The sequence below is a fragment of the Barbus barbus genome (assembly GCF_936440315.1).
Source record: "Barbus barbus genome assembly, chromosome: 32".
NCBI classification, from domain to species: Eukaryota; Metazoa; Chordata; class Actinopteri; order Cypriniformes; family Cyprinidae; genus Barbus; species Barbus barbus.
In genome coordinates, this window is record NC_136760.1 from 8,200,234 (window position 1) to 8,222,474 (window position 22,241).

Below are 22,241 nucleotides of genomic sequence, written 5' to 3' on the forward strand. Positions count from 1 at the left end.
GCACTTTAGTTTCTAGTATGTGTATTTACATGTGCTTACAGTGTACTTGACCTAAGAAAGCACTGGTAATATAAAGTAACTACATGGGGTAGGGGTAGGTTCAGGGTTAGTACCCTAGTTATTACCTAGTTATTGTAATTACTATAATAAGAACATAGTATGTGCATGAGGAACAGGACTGTAAAATAAAGTGCTACCAATTTAATTTAAGATAGTACTTACATATACAGTAAACATCCACATGCGTAGATTGCATAAAATATGATCAACGGAAGCTCAGATGTGCTTGCTTGACACACAAGAACCAATGACTAATGAGGTTTGTTCTTGTGCATCAGTCGGTTGAGTTTGATTGAGCTTCTGTTTACCATATTATATGCCATTTCTTTTGAACAATAAGGAATGAACAAAAGTCTTATGGATCTGAAATTACATGAGGGTAAATAATAAGAGTAATGGGTGATAATGGGTGCACTAATCCTTTTAACAGCAAAACTACTGTTGCATTCTCTCAAAATAGAAACAAATGTGTAAGTAAGTCAATATGCATACTAGTTGCGGGGGTCTAGAGCCAGTCAGCGAGGGCTGGTAACGTTCTTGGTAATCAAAACCTTCCGGAAACGGCCATCCAGAGTAGATACTTCAATGTTTTCCATGACGTAGTCGGTCCAGTAGCTGTTTCTACCCACCCAATCCACTGCTATGCTTTCAGGTACCATCAGGCCTGAAGAGAACACCTAACATACCAGCATCATCAAATTAATTAATCCCAAACTGTAGTTGATGAACATATCAGTAATATATGCATGTTATAACTCGCAATTCTGACTTTATAACTCGCAATTCTGACTTTATAACTCGCAATTCTGACTTTATAACTCGCAATTCGGAGATATAAACTCGCAATTCTGACTTTATAACTCGCAATTCTGACTTTATAACTCGCAATTCGGAGATATAAACTCGCAATTCTGACTTTATAACTCGCAATTCTGACTTTATAACTCGCAATTCTGACTTTATAACTCGCAATTCGGAGATATAAACTCGCAATTCTGACTTTATAACTCGCAATTCTGACTTTATAACTCGCAATTCGGAGATATAAACTCGCAATTCTGACTTTATAACTCGCAATTCTGAGATATAAACTCGCAATTCTGACTTTATAACTCGCAATTCTGAGATATAAACTCGCAATTCTGACTTTATAACTCGCAATTCTGAGATATAAACTCGCAATTCTGACTTTATAACTCGCAATTCTGACTTTATAACTCGCAATTCTGACTTTATAACTCGCAATTCTGAGATATAAACTCGCAATTCTGACTTTATAACTCGCAATTCTGAGATATAAACTCGCAATTCTGACTTTATAACTCGCAATTCTGAGATATAAACTCGCAATTCTGACTTTATAACTCGCAATTCTGAGATATAAACTCGCAATTCTGACTTTATAACTCGCAATTCTGAGATATAAACTCGCAATTCTGAGATATAAACTCGCAATTCTGACTTTATAACTCGCAATTCTGAGATATAAACTCGCAATTCTGACTTTATAACTCGCAATTCTGACTTTATAACTCGCAATTCTGAGATATAAACTCGCAATTCTGACTTTATAACTCGCAATTCTGAGATATAAACTCGCAATTCTGAGATATAAACTCCCAATTCTGAGATATAAACTCGCAATTCTGACTTTATAACTCGCAATTCTGAGATATAAACTCGCAATTCTGACTTTATAACTCGCAATTCTGAGATATAAACTCCCAATTCTGACTTTTTTTCTCGCAATTCTGACAAGACAAGACGTGTCCACGGACTGTTTTCTAGCTCTACAGTTTATAACAATGGAAGAGATTATAGAGGATTATTTTCGGCGCGGCTTCACTAATAGAGAAATCTTAATTTTATTGGAGGAATCACACAACATAAAGATTAGTTTCCGGACTCTTGAGAGAACATTATGCAGGAATCAGTTGTGGCGGAGACGCAATAAAACAGATGAGGCTGAAGTGGCACGCTTCATACACCAGCAGCTACAGACATCGGGACGACAACATGGCTATCGCTGGATGCATCAGAAATGTTGGCTGTCCGGCATTATTACAGACAGAGAAACTGTCCGTCAGTTGATGCGACTGTTAGATGGACAAGGAGTTGATCTGCGAGCTCGGGGTCGTCTACGGCGACGCATGTATAACAGTCGCGGGCCAAACTACGTTTGGCATATTGACGGATATGATAAGTTAAAACCTTACGGAATATGCATAAACGGATGCATCGATGGTTTCTCCAGAAAAATGATCTGGCTTGAAGCATACAAAACAAACAATAACCCACGAGTTATTGCAGGTTATTTCCTACAAGCTGTAGCTGAGAATAACGGATTTCCACAAAGAATTCGCATTGACCATGGAACTGAAAATACGCATTTAGCAGATATGCAGACATTCTTCAGAGACACTGCAAGTGCAGAATGTGTCACTCTTGGTCCAAGCACTGGGAACCAGAGAATTGAACGATGGTGGTCCACTTTGAGAAGCCAGTGCACACAATTTTGGATGGATCATTTTGAACAACTTAAAGAAGATGGACACTTTGTTGATACTTTCATTGACAAGTCTCTCATCCAGTTTTGCTTCCAACATTTTATACAGGTAACTAATTTTGTTCACTATCAGAGTTGATTTTATCCTTAAGGAGAATACTGAAGTTTACTTAGGCTATAACTTAATATTTATTGATATAGCCTTATATGTGCAGTTTTGTGAATTAATTTGGCAAGACGATGTAGAATATATGTTCCATTTCTTTTTTCATGAAGGAAGAGCTTGATGAAATAGTCAGTACCTGGAATTGCCACAGGATACGGCCAACTCACAACCCACGTGCTCCCAGTGGTCGACCTTCAATAATGTTTGCTGTTCCCAGCTTATATGGAGTGCAGAATTTCTTGCATCCAATTGAACAAACAAAACTGAGTATTTGCCAAGAGGAGTGTTTATTTAAAGACTACCCTTGTGATGAGGATGTCTTTCAACTGTGTGTCGAACTGATGGCTGAGCAAAACCTTGTCATGTCAGATGATGTTTATGAAATTACAGACCTATACCTCCAACTTCGTGAACTGATCCTTCAAGGATTGGATTTGGAGGGTTAGATTCACCGACCATTCTAATCTAATCTACAACATTGACTATGAGCTAAAGGTATTGTTTAAATTGTTTTACTATTTCAGATTGCCAAAATTGGTATTAAAGTAATACTTTCCTTAAGAGAACTTTATATCTGTGTCTGTAGGTGTTGAACTGAAGCACTTCACCAAGATGATGTTTATGAAATTACAGACATTTACCTCCAACTGGACTGGATTTGGAGGACTAGATTCACCATTCTAATCTAATCTACAACATTCGATTATATAGACAGCTATTTAAAGGTATCGTTTTTTAATTGTTTTAGTATTTCAGGTGGCCAGAATTTGTATAAAAGTAATATTTTCCTTAAGTTAACTTTATATCTTTGTCTGTAGATGTTGAACTGCAGCCTGCAGTTACTCTCCCTACCCAAGCAACCTTGGACCACTGGAGGGAATCTTAGAGCTCCTGGGATCACATGCCAATCTGTTTTTGGTTCAATCATACTTAAGAAGGACTACATTTGCAGAGTTTTGCAAGGGAAATGACTTCCCACAAACTGTCTGGCTGTGCTAATTAAGGAGCAAGTCTTCATAATTATAGTTCACATTTTCAAAAACTACCATCTGACCATAAAGATTTAAAATAGGTGTGTAATTCCTTATGCATTTGTCTTGGAATTCTTTTTGTTACACTGACACTCAAGAGTGATATTAAAAATTGTCCCTTAAATGTTTGAAGATGTAATTGTTTTTCCCCATTTCATACAGGTCACAACCATTCACAAGGCAACAGAGAGTATTTATGGCTAGACTAGTGAGCACACTTTTCATATTCTTTTATTAATTGATACATTTTCTATGATTAAGAAATAAAATATATATATATTTCTCTATGCTAAAAAAAACTAACATTACACTGGGAAAAATTAGATTTTGATATCCATGGTTGGCATTTAATCTTACATCAAATTACTTTTTTTTTTTTTGCATGATTTCAAACATTTTTGTGATACACTATCATTACTTTCATGCCTAACCTGAATGCAAAGGAAGCACAGCAAGCCTGTTTTAGATGTACAAGACAATGTTTTGAACTTCAAAACTATGCATTGAAACTGTTCAGAATTGATAGATTTCTCCCGTTTAACCTTTGAAGAGTTTAAAAGGCAGGTGATATGAAATATGAACAAAATGGTTTTATAGGTAAACTGATATGTTGTCTGTATTTTGTATTATGACTGAAATAAAATTTTAATTGGAACTGCATTTTTTATGGTATTTTGTTAATTAATTGTGCAACCTTGTTGTGGGACATATTTCGCTCCAAACAAAACCTAAAATTGTATTCTCAGTATTAACCACTGAATGGCAGTGCTCTATGTAGTCCTATAAATCATTGAACAGGCTTGATGAACCTGAATGGTTGTAATAATTTTACATGATATATTGGCTGGCAGGTTTTGTGTGCCAAAGCTACAACTGAAATAGATTTTAATAGTTCAGAATATTATTTTTTGAAAGGGCAGACTTTGAGGTGCATTATTTATTGGCTTGTGGTACTCACTCCATCTTCAATGCACACAAAAAATAATTAAAAAAACCTTGGCACCATATATGCAGGTTTTGTTAGTGTTTAATGCATGAGTGGTTAACCAAACATTACAATGTGGTACAAGTAAGAATAAAACAAACCACATTAAAACGATTTCAATCAAACAATCTTATAAAACTGTTCAAATTTTTTACCTATGGGATGTATGAAAGGTTCACAATAATGCAACACCCAATTGTATACAAGCACAAAATTAAGAACACATTATAAAACACGTTTGACAACACATAATGGTTCAAAGCCATCTATCTCACTGAAGAGGCAACATGTACAATTTAATGTAAACAGTAGTTTGTAGCTAAACAATGAAGAGAACTTTCACTACTGAAAGTAATAAAAAAAAAGAACAATGTTGTTCAACATTCAGCATAATCAGCAATAACTACGTGAACAAATTAAAGTGACTGTTTTACTTTATGTATGTGTGTAAAATATGTGTACAGTATGTAAATGTATGAAGAATGAACCATTAACACATTTTAACAGTTCAAAGACTATCTGACTGAACAGTTGACATGAACAACTTGTACAGTTTAATGTAAACACTCGGTTGTACCTAAACAATGGAGATATTTCACAACTGAAATTTAAATCTTCAAAAACAAAAAATTATGTTCAACATTCAAAGTAACCAGCAATAACTAAGTAGACAAATTAAAGTGAATGTTTTACTTTCTATACATGAAAGTAATTATGATAATTTTGATACAAATGAATTGCAAGTAATTATGATACAAAATTATTATATCAAATAATTACAAGTGTATGGAGAATGACCCAAGACAAATAGCTAGCATATGAGCTGGCCAACATTTAATTGATGTACCACTAAACTATGTCCATGACCCAGACATTACTTTCAAGAATTTTGTTCATTTCAGATCTGAAATCTGGGTAGTTGTCATAGTGCACTGAAAGCCTCAGGAAACAGCCACAGGTGTGTGCCACTGGTCTTCTCTCAAACCCTTTAAGGTCTGTGAAATCAACTGTTATAGTTTTTCCTATAAACAAATCTGACCCTGTGCAGAATCTTAGAAACAGAGACTGTCGTTTTGCATCACACTCCCGCATGTAAGTGGTCAAGTGCTTTGAAATGTCCTTTTGGTGTATATTCATTGTGTCAGGAAATTTGAGAGATCGCACAATTTTCCTCACCGTTGGTTGTAATGCACAGTACACATCTTCAATTTCCTCAAGGTCCTTGCTCAGAGGTCCAAGTATGCCTGCCCACTGTTCAAGAACATAAGCAGGCTCTTGAATGAGAGTTTTGTGTGCCAGTTCTCGCAAAATTTGCTTGAAGTTTTCTTCTGTTGGAATTCTCCGACAACTGTAGTTGTCTAAGATCTCAAGCAATTCCTCCTGGTCTGCACTACAGAAGTCTGTTCTGCAGCTTTCTAACACAGCACGCTCATTTTCTGAGACATACTTCAAAAAGTTGTCAATCAGATCACTTTTTACAGATCCTTGTATTGCTTGCTGCAAGATGGCAGGTGCAAGTTTTATTGGGAGATATTTCTCTTTCTTCCAGCCAAACAGTATTATTCGGGCTACACTTTCCCACTTTTCTTTGCCAAAATCATGTCGAAGAAAGGGAACTTTAAAATTGTTCCCCAGTGTGCACTGATCATAGAATTCATGCCAAAACTCTGATAGGCAATCCCTGAACACTCCACCAACATCATGGCCCATCTCATACTGTCCATTTGGGAGGAGCAACTTCACTTCTACTTCACTCCGAGTATGGGCAAGGGTTTCATCACAAAAATGTGCAACGAGTTCAGAAAATATCTGTCCCCGATGAACAACAAGAATTTTTTTGTGTGGAACAATGGGTTCTGGGCTCAGAGGCAAAGTGTCATCTAAGTTTTGTTCATCTATTCCAGTGATGTCACCAGTGAATACCGTCACCACATCGCTTGTGTCCGAGTAATCTGGTAAGGTCATTGAAGAACTTTGAAAATGAACATTCAGATAATTATCTGCAACATTCAGATCCTCGGTGGAATGCAAGGGAGATAAAACATAATTGCCTGGACTTTCAACAAAAATGACATCCGTGTCTGAAGCTTGAATGAAGTCATTCATTCTGCTGGAAGTGGCAAGACTTTGATCCTGGTTGTTACTGTGTACGTCCTCCGTTATGTCTGATATTTCCACTTCACTTTCCGTTTCCTCTTCCCTCTCCACCCTTTTTGTTGTCAGGTAGAACCTCATCATTGTGAGCTTGGATGTATTATACATTTCCCCCACGGTAGTTTCTTTATCTAGTGACACTTCCTGATAATTTGTTAGATCCAATTCAAACTCAGAAATACTGCCATGAGAACTTTTTCCATTTGGGAAAAACAAACGAATTGCCTCCTCCATCGGTTCTTCCCTTTTCCAGTCTTTTGGCACACTCAACTTCCTTGTTCCCCCTCCTTTTTTTGCTCTCATTTGAACAAAGCCCTGCCCATCATAATGCATCCACCCAATTTCAACTTTTCTTACAGTACGCTGAGAATAGTTTTTTCTAGTTGTTTGGGTTTCAGTTTGTGAATTGTCAGTTTTTTGTCTTTTGATCAGTTTTGATTTGAGGCGCTCAAACAGCTTTGACTTCCTGCAAGGTGGCTCACTTTCTTGCCTCCTACAAAATCCCATCACTGCCAGCCTGTCTCCATATGAAGGAAAATAGCTTCTCATCTGGTCATCAGTCATTAGCAGTAGGACACTGAAATCAATCTGCAAAAAAATATTTTTTTTCCAGTATTATGCAATACTTCAACCAAAAATGTATTATAGTCATACAATTGACCATATGCTTGGTTACTTTCTGGTTTTAGATAAGCCAGCTCAGTCATTTCCAATCAATTGTCAAAATCAGCTACAGAGTGCCCTGTGCTCGGTTTCTTTACATAATCCATTCACAATTTGAAGAAATTATTTGCTTGTCTAAGAGGACCAAATGTCCACCGATACGGTTTCAGGGATGACAAGTTCTGCGACTCATTGCTATGACTGACAGTGATAATGGAACGAGACATCTGATGAGCCGAAGTCAAAAATACAACTGTGCATTAAGTGAATCAGACTAAATTTAGAGTATCAAAGCTACAGCAGTAACAAGTCTGGGTCGGCTGAATATATTTAGCAGCTTTTACAGTTAAAGATAAAACTTAAATATAGTTGTTAAATTAAATCTAAAAATATTTCAAAATATGTAATGCATTAACTGTTATGCCATTAATAATTAACTTAATTTGTAGTTAACTAGTTAATATAGTTAACTATTTAAATAAGTAACCCTTAAAAACTGTTGGTGTCTGGGCTTATTTATTTATTTCTAAATGACATGAGACTTTGTGACTTCCTGGACTTATTATACTTTACACTTCAATACAGTAAAGTACTACATTTTTTTTCATAATAAATCCAAAAGCAAGACATGAAAAAAAAACTAGGGAGCTGAAATGGCAACTGAGCTAAATGAGTTATTCTCTGCTACCATTTACTGGAAATAATGGTAATTTCATGTCATTTTCATCTTTAAAGTCTTTGTTTTCTAACAGTAGACACATTTTGGCACATTTTTTCATATCTTCTTGATGAATAAAAAGTGAATCTTTAAAGTAAATTTTACTGCACAGCTGTAGACTTGAGAAATAATAAAAGGCAACGTTAGCCTAAACAGTTGTGATAGTGTTTAGCTGTCAGCATTTAAATGTACAATTACGTGTTTAGGTACTCTCCTGGGATTACCAGGCTGGCCATATAAAAATTATATATTGTTAAATAACATAAAACTATATGTTAATGTTAATGTGTTGCAATTATTTTATTTCTAAGTTTCTAACAAAAACGAGGCAGGAAAGGTTTCCTTGAGGGTCTCAAGAGTCTCTACTTATATATACCTCAACATCAAATGAGCTTCACCGGAAGTTTATGAGCTGGCTTATCTTTATGAAGAAGTTCTAAAGAACGCTCCATGCATTTGATAAGTAATAAGTGCTTCTAGGTCTGGGTTAATCCTACTTATCATAGACCTACATTCAAGAAGTTGTTTGCCCAAAAGGTCTGAGCTGTTGTTTTCCATAAAATAAAAAAAAAATAGTTATCTTCATAATTTTTGTTAGGCATTACGCCTCACACACAACTGAGCATTCAAGTTTTTCTGAGCAGAATATACTATAGGCTTGTCAGTACAAGAAAAAAAAAATAATATCATAGCTTTGTTTCATTATTTTGACATCAAATTAAAGTCATTTTACATTTGAGAGCAGTTTAACAAATGTTATTATTAAATTGTTATTATTTACAGATAATTTCATACATCTGAGGTGTAGCAGTTTGAATGCAGTGCATAATATAAGTGTTTGCTTGTGTAAATTTCTTAAATGTGTGTGTTTAATCTATTAAATGTGTGTAACACTTTAGTTTGGAGACCAACTCTCACTATTAACTAAATATTAATAAACTCCTAATTTGCTGCTTAAGTTTAGGTATGGGGTTTATGATTAAGGGATCTAAAATATAGACATGCAGAATAAGGCATTAATATGTGGATTATAAATACTAATAAACAGCCATTATGCTAGTACTATGCATGTTAATAAGCAACTAATTAATACTGAGAATTGGTCGCTAAACTAAAACGTGACCCTTTAATGTCATCCGCTTCCAATTATTTAAGTTGAACAAAAACAGTCCATTATGCTATTTGCTACTGCAAATTGGTATTTACTATAATATTAGTTTAATTAATGGTCATAGTCATTAACATACTGGTTTCTAGCACAAATAGAATTTACATTACCATTTACTGCACTTAGTTATTCTTCTATATTTACCTATAGCCGCTAATGAATTGGAGCCCTCACACATTCATAGAATATAGCTTACTTGCACATTGCAAATTAAAGTACATCGTTCCTCACAAGAGTTCTCTCTCATCCTACTCATCAGTCTTAACATTTCAGTGCTTGCATGCTACCTTGCTCTACTTGAGCTGAAAGTGTCAATATGCTTACTGTAATTGTGAAAAATATAAATGACATTAAGATTCCTCAATTTCTACTTTTGTGTTTAATTGACAAAGTAACAGTACAGGTTGGAAGTGACCCTATTAAGCCCAAATGTATGTTTTTCTATGTAGTCTTACAGATGTCTGAATAACTTCTTAACACAGTGCATATTAAAGGAGTCATTAAATGCATCTTATATCTTTATATTATGGCCCCCAATCAAAAAAAGCGTCCGCTTAGTTTTTATACCGATTAAATGTTTTACCTGTACAGAGTCGATTAACAATTGCATGCATAAAAAGAGCTGCTTCATCGCTTACAAATAATAGCAGACATTTGATTTGCATGTTAGGGGGCATGCAGAGGAAAATTGTTTTATCATAAATGGGGTGATATCAAATTCGGGCATTTCAAAAGGTGGCAAATGCAAAATTCATATTTCAAACTGAGATGTGAACTTTGAAGTATAAAACCTGCAGAATATTTTTTATTGAATAGCAACCTCTACAGTATATAGATTTTGATTTTCCATTTCATGACCCCTTTAAAGCATATATTTTATAAAAGAAACTCTAAATAATCCCTATAAAAAATAAAACTGTAAGTAGACTTAAATCAAATGTGGGCTTAAATTTATGGAAGCCCGTTTCCGCCAATGAATAAAGAATAAAACAAGGTAATTGCGACTTTTTATCTCGCAATTCTGACTTTATAACTCGCAATTCTGAGATATAAACTCGCAATTCTGACTTTATAACTCGCAATTCTGACTTTATAACTCGCAATTCTGACTTTATAACTCGCAATTCTGACTTTTTTTCTCACAATTGCGAGTTTATATCTCACAACTCTGACTTTCTCGCACCATAGCAAACCACTCTCCCTGTAAGGCTTTGCAGTACTTTGTTCAGTTTGCTATAGATGAACTATATATTGAACTGGATGAATGTTGCTCCGAATATGAGTTTTGAACAAACATAAAAATGACTCCTTTATTTCGGTGTTTTGCGCTCGCGGTTGGACAGTACCATTACCGCCGGGCTTTCAGACACAACATTCTTCATTTCTTTATAGTTCTGAGTTTGAGGCAGCTTCTATCACGTTATTTTAATAACAGCTGTCAAGTAAAGCGCGTATTATTGTAACACGAGAGTGCACGCAGGTGGATTTCCTTCACTCCCCATAAAGCCCGCTTTCATCTCTATGTTCTTGCTATAGAATTATCTTATCTCCTGTATTTAATGTTGTAAGATATCGACCAAGCAAGGCATCCCCAATGAAAATTATAAATAAATTAAGGATTCATTAATTTTATTATTATTATTTGGTCAATTATATATGAAGAGTTCATATGCAAAAGCTTAAATGCCATCTGAAATTTTCTTCTAAAATTAGTATTTTTCGTTTATATTCAGTTATTTTACTTTAATGACAATGAAAAGAACCTGTACCTGAGAAAAATGCTCATTTTAGAAGAACATTTCAGATGGCACTTAGAGGCTTTTGCATCTGAACTCTTCATATATAATTGACTAAATAATAATAATAAAAAAAACTTATTTCAAATTAATGAATCCTTAATTTATTTATAATTTTCATTGGGGATGTCTTGCTTGGTCGATATCTTACAACATTAAATACAGGAGATAAGATTCAGAATTGCGAGAAAAAAAGTCCGAATTGTGAGATAAAAAGTCGCAATTACCTTGTTTTATTTTTTATTCATTGGCGGAAACGGGCTTCCTTAGATATGAGATTTGAAAAGGGGAAAAAAAATGTTTGGCAAAAGGTGGGCGCGAACTCGGGTCGATCGCGTCAAAAAACGTGCGCCTTACCATCTTCGCCACTGAAACTGATGTTAAATTAGCTTCTTTTTCTATTCTTGAATAACTCAATCACACGTTAGTGGGCGGAGTTAATGTAAATAGCCTTTGCCAACAAGATGGGCTATTTGCACTTAGGCTGTGTCCAAATTCAGGGTCTGCATCCTCCTTAGGATCCTTCCTACCCGGTTGAAGGAGGAGGGATCCTCCGACGTCCGCAAAACCCGGAAGTCGGTGTTTGTGAATTTGGACAGCCTACCCTTCTTTCAGTTCCCTCCCTTACCCGTTGCTCATATCCTGTCGCCTAGCAACCGTGACAGCGCCAAGCAAGAAGCGGGAAAATGGACAAACAAAGTGTTATTCTCCTCATTTTAATTATTTTGGAAGAAATAAAGCAATTAAATAAATTAAATACTTTCTTTGCTCTTTGTCGGAGAGTTTTTTATATCAGACTACAAGACAGTCACATCCAGGTAAGCCATTATAGCCTATTTTTATTTGTTTTTAAGTATTCTACTAATTTCTCCTACAAATTCATTGAGCCGAAGCATAAACTTTAGCTTGTTTTGTCAGAGAAACTCCTCTCCCACTCCGCTACAGCTCGCTTCGTCCGCCATTACGCTCTGCCGAAAAGAATTATGGGATAGGTAGGACGGGAAAGGATCCACCACACCCATCCTTCCAATTCGGGGAAAAGGAGGACGTATTTGTGGGCCGCATTTGAAGGATCCTACGAATTTGGACAGCCTTCGTCGCGGCGCTGTGACGTAACATCCTTCAAATGAGTACTCCGAAGGATGCAGACCCTGAATTTGGACACAGCCTTTAGTGTAAATAGACACTCCGTTTTTGATTACCTGTAGATGACTTGGAAAAACACACACAAACCATAATGTCGCAATCATGCGTTTACGGTCTTCACGTTTCTTTTTATTCAGCTTAGCTACAGTAGAGATGGCTTTGGCCACAGCGATAGCTGGATTCTTACACGTCGTGAGTCGTAAGTTACTTCTATGAGGCCGTTTCAGGGATATCCGGCTTCGAGTATAAATGAAACATACACTGCATGAGTGCGTTTACGTCTCATTCCTGACCGCATCACTGTCTTTACTGGATGTTTTTAGAGAATATTTGCGCATATTCACATGCGATTGGATTAGTTACTCATATGCTCGACTGTCGTGATTTGGCTAATGCAGGACACTACTGAATGGTGCACATCAGAGGGGATTTAGAAGTGGGTATACGGAATGCCGACTCATAAAGTGGGTATACGCCGTATACCTGCGTATACCCTCCACTACACCACTGCTTGTGTCCTTGTAATTCTTATTACTTTAAATATTATATGGATTTGGTGTTAGCATTAAAACCATTGGCCATTTGACTAGAAATGCAATTCAGCAACATGTTATACTTCATATAGTCTTGGGCAGTCATGTTTGATGTGTGAGTGATGGAGATGATGCTTACAGATTGCTCTGCATGTACGTCCATCAGGCTCCAGCTGGTAACCGTTTTGGCAGAAGCATCGGAAGGAGCCACGCTCATTGTAGCAGGTTTGACTGCAGAATCCAGGGATCAGACACTCGTTTATGTCGTCGCAGGTCTTGGAGTCGTTCAGCAGCTGGAATCCTGGTTCACAGGTACACTGGGCTCCAAATGGACCCTGAATACAACCATGACTGCAGCCTCCGTTATTTACCGGACAGTCATCTTCATCTAATAAGGCAAACAGTGAGGGAAAAGACAAAAAAAAAACAAAAAACAAAAAAAACAATTTGAATAGTTCATCAGCCTCAGATACTAATACATAAATTTGTTTTCAACAGCAGTACTTACTGCAGACGGGAGACTCGTCAGCTCCATTGGGGCAGTCTCTCTGGCCATCACACACCTGAGCCTCTGTGATGCACACCTGGTCTGTGGGACACAACCACTGACCTGATATGGGCAGCTGAATGGTGGAGTGGGACAGTTGGTTTCCATCACTCATATCCCTGCAATCGTTATCCCCATCACAAACCCAGCTTTGAGGTACACAGTTTCCATTATCACACTGGAACTGGTAAGAACTGCAGGTTCGGGGCGGGCAGCCATTGTGCTCGTCAGAGCCATCCTCTCAGTCTGCATGGCCATCACATTCCCACGCTTTCGGAATGCAGAATCCATCAACCTGGCACTGGAACTCATTGTCATGGCACAGACCTGGCCCACGTGTGGCTGCACATGAAAAACCAGTCATTAGTCATCACTAGCATTATTTTATTAACATTAATTGCTAATTAATAATACAAAAATAGATTACAAACTAGATACAGTTAGTAGCTTCTATCCATATAAAAATATGATATTTATAGCTATTGATTAAAAGTGCCTTATATCAATTAAGAGAAATGTAAAGACTGCTTCACTTCCTGAAACATCATCCTAATCTGTTATTTCCCCCAAAAGTCACAGTTAACTGCAAAAAAGTGAATTAAAAGCTGAAAAGAGAAAAAGAGCTGAAAGAGTACTTCAAAACATAACTTACGACAGCCGCTCTCATCTGAGCGGTCCCTGCAGTCATAAACCCAATCACAGCGGTAACTCAGACTCACACACTGATCTCCACTGGCACATGCAAACTCATGTTGCACAGGAGTACTCTACCCAAAACACACAACATCATCCATGATAAATAAAGTCATCATGAAACAGAAGTGTAGCTACAGATCTTTTCTTTCATGTTGTGATGTACATTCAAGTGTAAAAAACTATTGACAGAAAAAATGTAGGGCCTTGGTTCTATGCATTGATTGTTGATTGCATTTTGAGATGTGGGCATTGCTCTCAAAAGTAAACGCAGAGGAACATGAGCAAGAGCGGCGTTTAAGTGGATTAAATAATTAGAGAAGTTCTGCATACATCAACAGACAGAATTCGGTCGTTGTCACCTGAAGGTCCAGTTATTTTGATTAAGCAGACACTTAAGAAAATAAGATTGATTATAAGGTGAAAACCTTTTTCTTTTAATGAAACATATGCACACATGAATTAGTCACAATAAAATCTACAACATGCATTTATAAAATGATTTTTCATTTCATGCCAACTAAGTGGGTCTTTTGAGCATACCAATACGTCAAATTCATATTAAATCACTTCCTTACCACAGTTCTTCTCGTCAGATCCGTCTAAACAGTCCTGGTCTCAATCACAGACATATGAGTTATATATACAACGGTGATCTGGACAAAGGAAGAAGCCAGGCTGGCAGGTGGTGACAGTGGAATCTGGAAGAGGACAGAGAAGAATGAGAGTGGTTAAAATTAACTGTGTACATGGGCAGTTATAGAGGTGAGCTTCTGGGAAATTGTCTTTGCCAATAAGCATTGCTGCATATTCACTGAACCTTGTTCATGTATTTTCTGAATTTCCTCCAAAATCTTCAGTACTCACTGCACTGTCTCTCATCAGAACCATCGCCACAGTCATTGAAGGCATCGCACACCCATGTTTTTGGGATGCAGTTTCCGTTAGCGCAAGCAAATTGGCTGGACGAGCAGGTAGTTGGAACACGTGCGGGGCAGTTATCCTCATCGGTCCCATCACCACAGTCATCATGCCCATCACAACGCCAACTAGCAGGGATGCAGTGCTTGTTCCCGCAAGTGAAGGCATATGGAGAGCAGGTTGTTCCTGATTAAAAAGTTGAAAGGAGATGTTCATAGACATGTCTAGGTTTTTAGATGGTGCTCAAGCACACTCAGATGTCAATACACACCTGGATCTGTGCAGTTGGCTTCATCTGTCTTGTCGGCACAGTCATTCACACCATCACAGCGGAAAGAATTCAGCACACAGTGGCCCCCGTCGCAGGGAAAGGCATAGTCTCCACAGTTATCATCTGGTGGGGGCTCAGTATCATCCTTCACACAGTCCCTCTGGTTCTGCTGCAGTTTCATTCCATAGGGACATCCGCGCACACGGTTGGACGCAGGCATAGGGAAACAGAAGTGGCTGCAGTGGCCATTTGGAATCAGATTGCATCTGCTTTTGAACGCTGTACACAGCAAAGAGATTACAGTGGCTGTTTATCCCTTACTGGGACAAATAACTTACATCTAACAAGTACCAGGGTCAATTTTATGTCCTGCCTATTAACCTATTCAAAAATACAATAAATTCATTCATTCAGTGAAACGAATAAACCTCTTCTATGAAAAGCATGTGTTTAATTTCTGAATTAAAAGTTATTTTAGTATTTTCTTGGGGTGCATAAAGTCAAAATGACGAAGTGATGCAACTGTCCTGGTATCATCAAGAACCCCCCCCCCCCACCCCACACACACTTAAAATAATTTAATTTTTGGATAAATTTGATAAAAAGACAGCAGCTTTTCTGTGTCACTCACAGTTCTGGAGATCAGCTCAGCTGAATAGGCCTTAATGTTCATTATGCCCGAGATGCCCTTTCGTAGGATTATATTTTCCCCACCATCCCTCTTCCTCATTCGAAAAACAGAATTTGTCCTCCAGTCTGACACAAACAGCTGATCTAACAAAACATGCTTTACATTGATTTAGTTAACATAATCCTAAAATCAGCATCATAATGGTCATGTGAAGAAATACAGAAGTGCCAACCTGTATGTACTGTAAGTGAGAAAGGATGGGTGATTTGTCCAATACTGGAGAAGGCCTGTCTATCTAGCCCATCTATGCTCACATGCTCAATCCGGTCTAGCTGTGCATCAACCCAATACAGCCTATCCATCCTATTGACCACAAAAATAAGCTTTTTGTTTTTTCAAGTTCAATCTGATCCTTGTTTCAGGATCAAAGCACAATGAAAAGTGAATAAACGCATCTCATTTATAAACAGAACTCTTTGAAAAATCAAAGTGTATAGGTACAGGAAACTATTAATTGTAAAAGTATCTCCTTACAGGTAGTCCAAGGCAAGTCCGTTAGGCCAGCCAAGTGTTGAGTTGATTAGTGGAACAGCATTGCTTCCATCGGTGTATGCTCTGGTGATCACAGCTGGACGGTACCAATCAGACCAGAAGAGGTATCTAGGGGAACAAAATAGAGCTGTCCAGTAAGTTCCATAAAAATCCATCTAATAAAAATCACACAAATGCTCAAATCTACAGAACAGCTGTTATTTGGGTCTTATAGTATTTAATTATGTTCCTCTGTATTTACAAGAATTGCTATAGATGTTTTATTTAGCACAAAACTTTATTCTGAATGTTGTACTCTTGCCAATGATGTCTCATACCCTGCACTGGGGTGCACGGCAATACCCCGGGGGTATTTTAAGTTCCGAACAATGTCCCGTCTTGATCCATCTGTCACTTTAAAAGCGGAAACAGTGCGATAAGTGCTGGATGTCCAGAAGAGGATGTGAGATGTCCAATCATATGCCATTGACTCCACAGAGCCCACTCTGTAACCTGTCAGGATCTCATGATCTGAGATATAACAACAGGAGCACGTTTAGTGAAAAAAACATTCTGTATTTTACAGGACTGTATTTTGTAAGAAAATAAATTCTACTTCTGTCACTGAAAATGATGAGTGAAACTAATTTGTGTTACACAATGCTAACACGAGACACAATTAAACCAATGTTCCTCAAAATGTGTGAAGCAGAAGTATGTGGAGTATGTAAAATGCCCCAGATGGTACGTGACAACTACAGTATATATATATATATATATATATATATACATACATATACACATACATACATACATACAAACATTTTCAATTAATCTAAAAAGTAATCAATATTACACTTCTGAAATGTATTTTTCCAGGTTTAATAGTAATTTTAATCTCTGATTAATTGTAACATTGCTGTTTGTATTCAATCAAAGGTGGTACTTGGCCAGTTTAGTGTTTAACTGTTAAAAAAAAAAAACAACAAACAAACAAAAAAGAAAGTGTTGTGTTTTTCACTTACTGGTTCCATTGATGGGTGATTTGTAAATGAGCTGTCGTATTCGGTCATTGTAAAACACTGATGGATCCACTGGAGTATGATGCATCCACTGATGCATCATACTCCACTCCAGAACCAGAGAAGGATTGGGCCATGCCAGCGAGTGGCAGGGTGACATCTTCCTGGGACGAAATGTTAAGAGGAATCCCCCTGACTGCTTGTGCACTTGCCACCAGTAAATAATCTAATCTCTGAAAGAAAACGTTTATTTTAGAGGATCCGGTGCAGCTGAAACTGAAAATAAAAATGTTAATGTTAAAATACACTCTCCTATCCCAGTATATGACCATCTAATTCAACAACAGTGAGTTTCATGATTTGGCAGGCAGGCTCTCTCACTCACTAAAGCAAGTGTGGTGATCATCATGAAGGTCGTATCCTAGGCGACACTTGCAGCGGTAACCCAGCCCGTCGTTGTCAGTATGGTGACTCAGAAGGCGGATTTGCTGACACCCACCATTGTGTCTCCCACATGGGTTTATCACTGCAGTCAGAAAAAGGCCAGGTATTATATACTTAATGTGGCAATGTGTCGTCTTTGTTTCACATTATCAACATAAACTCTCACCAAAGGGCTGAAGAGCTGGATGGGAAACCACAATTTGTCCAGGTCTGTTAGTAGAGCGGTACAGAAAAGTTGGGTCACTACCATTGAAGCGGTTGGGCCGAATCACACCCATCTTGACCCAGTCTGTGAAAAAGGCATGGTTCTCGAACACCGAAATCCCAAATGGGTGGGGGACCTGATGACCACCATTCAACACTGTTTTCCTAGTGGCATATTTGATAACACAAATATAAATTTAAATTCAGTATTCAGTTAAAAATAAATAAACACTATTGTTACGGGGCTGACGAGACGTGAGACATGCGGATCCATGTGCAAAGCTTTATTAGAAAACATGGTCATACAGGCAGGGTCAGGAGACAGCAAACCGGTATGGCAGAGGCAAGAGAGCAATCCGGGGCGCAAGCGTGGGTCGATGATCGGCGAACAGTATCCAAAGGGGCAAGGCAGAGATATAATCCAGAGTCAACAGCAATAATCCAAACGGGGAGCAAACACAGTCCAAACGGCAAGGCAAAGGGGTAAATCCAGTAAACACGGGCAGGGTCAGACACAGCAGGAAAACAAGGCAAGACTAAAACAATGGCTCTGTAAAGTTGCTATCGCTGGGTTAGTGATAAACGCTAACAGTACTCGGCCCTGAGCAAGAGCAAGTCCCAGACTTAAATAATGAGTGATGGTGATTGTGAAATGTGATCAGGTGTGGGCGAGATAGTGAACAGGTGTGCGTGTCGTCAGTGCAAAGGATTGTGGGAAATGGAGTCCAGTGTGTTGTGAGTGAAGTCAATGTGGTGAACGGGTGACCTCTAGTGGTGGTTGACCGGGAGAGCATGGACCAGATTCGTGACATAGCCGCCCCCCCCCCCAAAGAGCGGCTTCCAGACGCTCCCAAACAATCCAGGAGGGCGGTGGAGCAGAGGCGGAACAGGGGGAGGGGCGGAGGGCCAGGCCCGCGAGGAAGTGGGAAGACCGGGGACTGAGGCAGAACCGGCAGAGCAGGAAACCAGGGCGGAGCAGACGGCACGGGAGCCCACCAGGGCGGAGCAGACGGCACGGGAGCCCACCAGGGCGGAGCAGGCGAGACCGGAGCCCACCAGGGCGGAGCAGGCGAGACCGGAGCCCACCAGGGCGGAGCAGGCGAGACCGGAGCACACAGAGAAACACAGAGAGAGCAGAGACAGACAACACAGAGAGAGCCTTCATGGTCTCAGGAGCCGTGGCAGGGCAGGACGGGACCAGAGCGCACCTGGGTGGAGCAGGAGACCCCCCAGAGCCAGACAGCTGACCACCACCGCGGAGCAGACAGAGCCAGAGCCCACCAGTGTGGAGTAGACAGGGCAGAGGATCTCTACGGTAGAGCAGACTGCTCAGGAAGCCATGGCAGGATCAGGGATCTGGGGGAAACAGAGACAGACACCACAGGGAGAACAGAGACAGACAACACAGAGAGAGTCCCCATGGTCCCAGGGGCCGTGACAGGGCAGGTCGAGAGTTCGTAGACGGTTTCAATGGCCGTGGAAGGGCAGGACAAGGATTCACAGGCGGCCTCCTTAGCCGTCACGGGACAGGGCGTGAGCTCACAGACGGCCTCTTCAGCCGTGACGGGACAGACAGTGAGTTCAGGAACGGCCTCCGTGGCCGTGACGGGGCAGACCGTGAGGTCAGGAACGGCCTCCGTGGCCGTGACGGGGCAGACAGCGAGTACAGAAACGGCCTCCGTGGCCGTGACGGGGCAGACAGCGAGTTCAGGGACGGCCTCCGTGGCCGTGACGGGGCAGACCGTGAGTTCAGGAGTAGGTGCCACCACTTCGAGAGGTTCTGTAGCGGAAGCCGCCACCTCTGGAGGCACTGGAGCAGACTCGTGGACAGGAGAGGCCTCAGCAGCACACTCGTGGACAGGAGAGGCCTCAGGAGCACAGTGTGCAGCCCACACACTCAAAATGGCAACCACCATAACGGGAAGCACTGAGGTCAGGGGAACAGTCTCTGTAACAGCCAAGGTTGAGGCCCTGGGAATGCCAGCTACTCGCACCGACATCAGTGGTGGGTCCATCACAATGGATATCAGAACTCGAAGGACTGACCTTGAATCTACGTGAGCAGACTCTGGCTTGGCAGGCATGCCGTGAGCAGACTCTGGCTTGGCAGGCATGCCGTGAGCAGACTCTGGCTTGGCAGGCATGCCGTGAGCAGACTCTGGCTTGTTAACACAGGCGGTGGCTTGACTTGGCTCTTTGAAGTAGGCGGGGACTCGACTTGGCTCGTGACTGGCAGCAATGATGCTACGGGGTGGTGTTGTTGCCGCCATTTTGCGAGTGAGTGCGGTGTTGCATTCCTCCGCGACACCCACAGTGAATGAAGAACCCACCAACATCAAGGCATAGTCCATGAACTCAGCAAGTGACGAACGCGGACCCTCTCTAAAGAGTTTACCTCTGAGAGGTTTATTAAGGCCATCCCCAAAAAGATGAATCAAAAAACAGTCCGGCAGATCTGAGTCATTGGCTACGCTTAAAAACTCAATGCACTCCTCCAGCGATCAGGTACCCTGCTTGAACCGCAGCAAACGATAAGCTGTGTCCATACCTTCCTCCTGATCCTCTGGAAAGCTGCTGGATCCTCTTGTGGCCGAGTATTCTGTTACGGGGCTGACGAGACATGAGACATGCGGATCCATGTGCAAAGCTTTATTAGAAAACATGGTCATACAGGCAGGGTCAGGAGACAGCAAACAGGTATGGCAGAGGCAAGACAGAGCAATCCAGGGCGCAAGCGTGGGTCGATGATCGGCGAACAGTATCCAAAGGGGCAAGGCAGAGAGATAATCCAGAGTCAACAGCAATAATCCAAACGGGGAGCAAACACAGTCCAAACGGCAAGGCAAAGGGGTAAATCCAGTAAACACGGGCAGGGTCAGACACAGCAGGAAAACAAGGCAAGACTAAAACAATGGCTCTGTAAAGTTGCTATCGCTGGGTTAGTGATAAACGCTAACAATACTCGGCCCTGAGCAAGAGCAAGTCCCAGACTTAAATAATGAGTGATGGTGATTGTGAAATGTGATCAGGTGTGGGTGAGATAGTGAACAGGTGTGCGTGTCGTCAGTGCAAAGGATTGTGGGAAATGGAGTCCAGTGTGTTGTGAGTGAAGTCAATGTGGTGAACGGGTGACCTCTAGTGGTGGTTGACCGGGAGAGCATGGACCAGATTCGTGACAACTATATCAGTGATTCTCAACCTTTTGACTCTAAGGCCCCCAACTGTCCATAACACTATTCAAACGGCCCATGATAAAATGATAAAATATTTTAGAGCTTAACATAACTATAAATATGTTATATAAAATGTAATATCAATATGTCCATGGAGATGGAGTTATAACATTTCATTAATTTAGATGACTTTTAAATGTTTAGAACTACCATCTTTAAAATTGGGATTGATCCTAAATGAGAACATATGAAAATGTCCAAAATGTTTCAACAAAAGATTTATAGGCCTTCTAGTGGGCTCCAGGCCCCTGGTTGAGAACCACTGACTTGCATGTTTTGGAAAGGTTTTAATTGGTGATTTGTGGAGTACAATACCTCTCCAAGCCACTATATGTAACAGTCTCAACCAGGTTAAAATGGCTCTGTCCAGTAAACCCTCTTGGTGACCAGATCCAAGGTGATTCCAGTAGGGGAAAGCTCAAAGCGGTTACTACCATCCATGAAAGCCCGTTCTAGTTTAACATCATCTGTGTTATAGCCAGAGTCTGTGAAGAACATGTATCTGTAGGAGATAGGTTAGACCACAAGTGAATGAGTTCACTATTCCTTTACAACACAATAAATCTTATCCACAAACATACTGTACTTACCCCACTGTTGGGTCCAAAGCAAGCCCGTGAGGGGTCACCAAGTTTTCTGCGATCAGCGAGACACGGTTTCCTCCATCATAATCACATGCTTCAATTCTCTCCACACGTTCCTCAACAAGATACAACTTAAAGTTGATCCAGTCCACAGCCAGATTCTGGGCATTGTGCACTGCTTCAGACAGCACCTCCATCCTTTCACTACCATCAAAATTTATGGAGTAAACCTGA

At 39.9% G+C, this 22,241-nt stretch overlaps 1 pseudogene across 1 annotated transcript in view; it reads right to left on the reverse strand.

Moving 5' to 3' along the window:
• The window catches only part of LOC306852361 (low-density lipoprotein receptor-related protein 2-like), a 52,226-nt pseudogene that overhangs the window by 24,748 nt on the left and 5,237 nt on the right, over positions 1 to 22,241 (reverse strand). The window contains exons 13-29 of the transcript in view: positions 22,014 to 22,237; positions 21,739 to 21,925; positions 18,153 to 18,355; positions 17,924 to 18,068; positions 17,546 to 17,773; positions 16,859 to 17,051; positions 16,524 to 16,649; positions 16,222 to 16,352; positions 15,986 to 16,132; positions 15,359 to 15,637; positions 15,034 to 15,273; positions 14,745 to 14,867; positions 14,126 to 14,240; positions 13,435 to 13,815; positions 13,066 to 13,314; positions 5,925 to 6,700; positions 553 to 737 (exon numbers count right to left, since the gene is read on the reverse strand). The product of the transcript in view is annotated as a low-density lipoprotein receptor-related protein 2-like (transcript). The remainder of the gene's footprint in view (positions 1 to 552; positions 738 to 5,924; positions 6,701 to 13,065; positions 13,315 to 13,434; positions 13,816 to 14,125; positions 14,241 to 14,744; positions 14,868 to 15,033; positions 15,274 to 15,358; positions 15,638 to 15,985; positions 16,133 to 16,221; positions 16,353 to 16,523; positions 16,650 to 16,858; positions 17,052 to 17,545; positions 17,774 to 17,923; positions 18,069 to 18,152; positions 18,356 to 21,738; positions 21,926 to 22,013; positions 22,238 to 22,241) is intronic.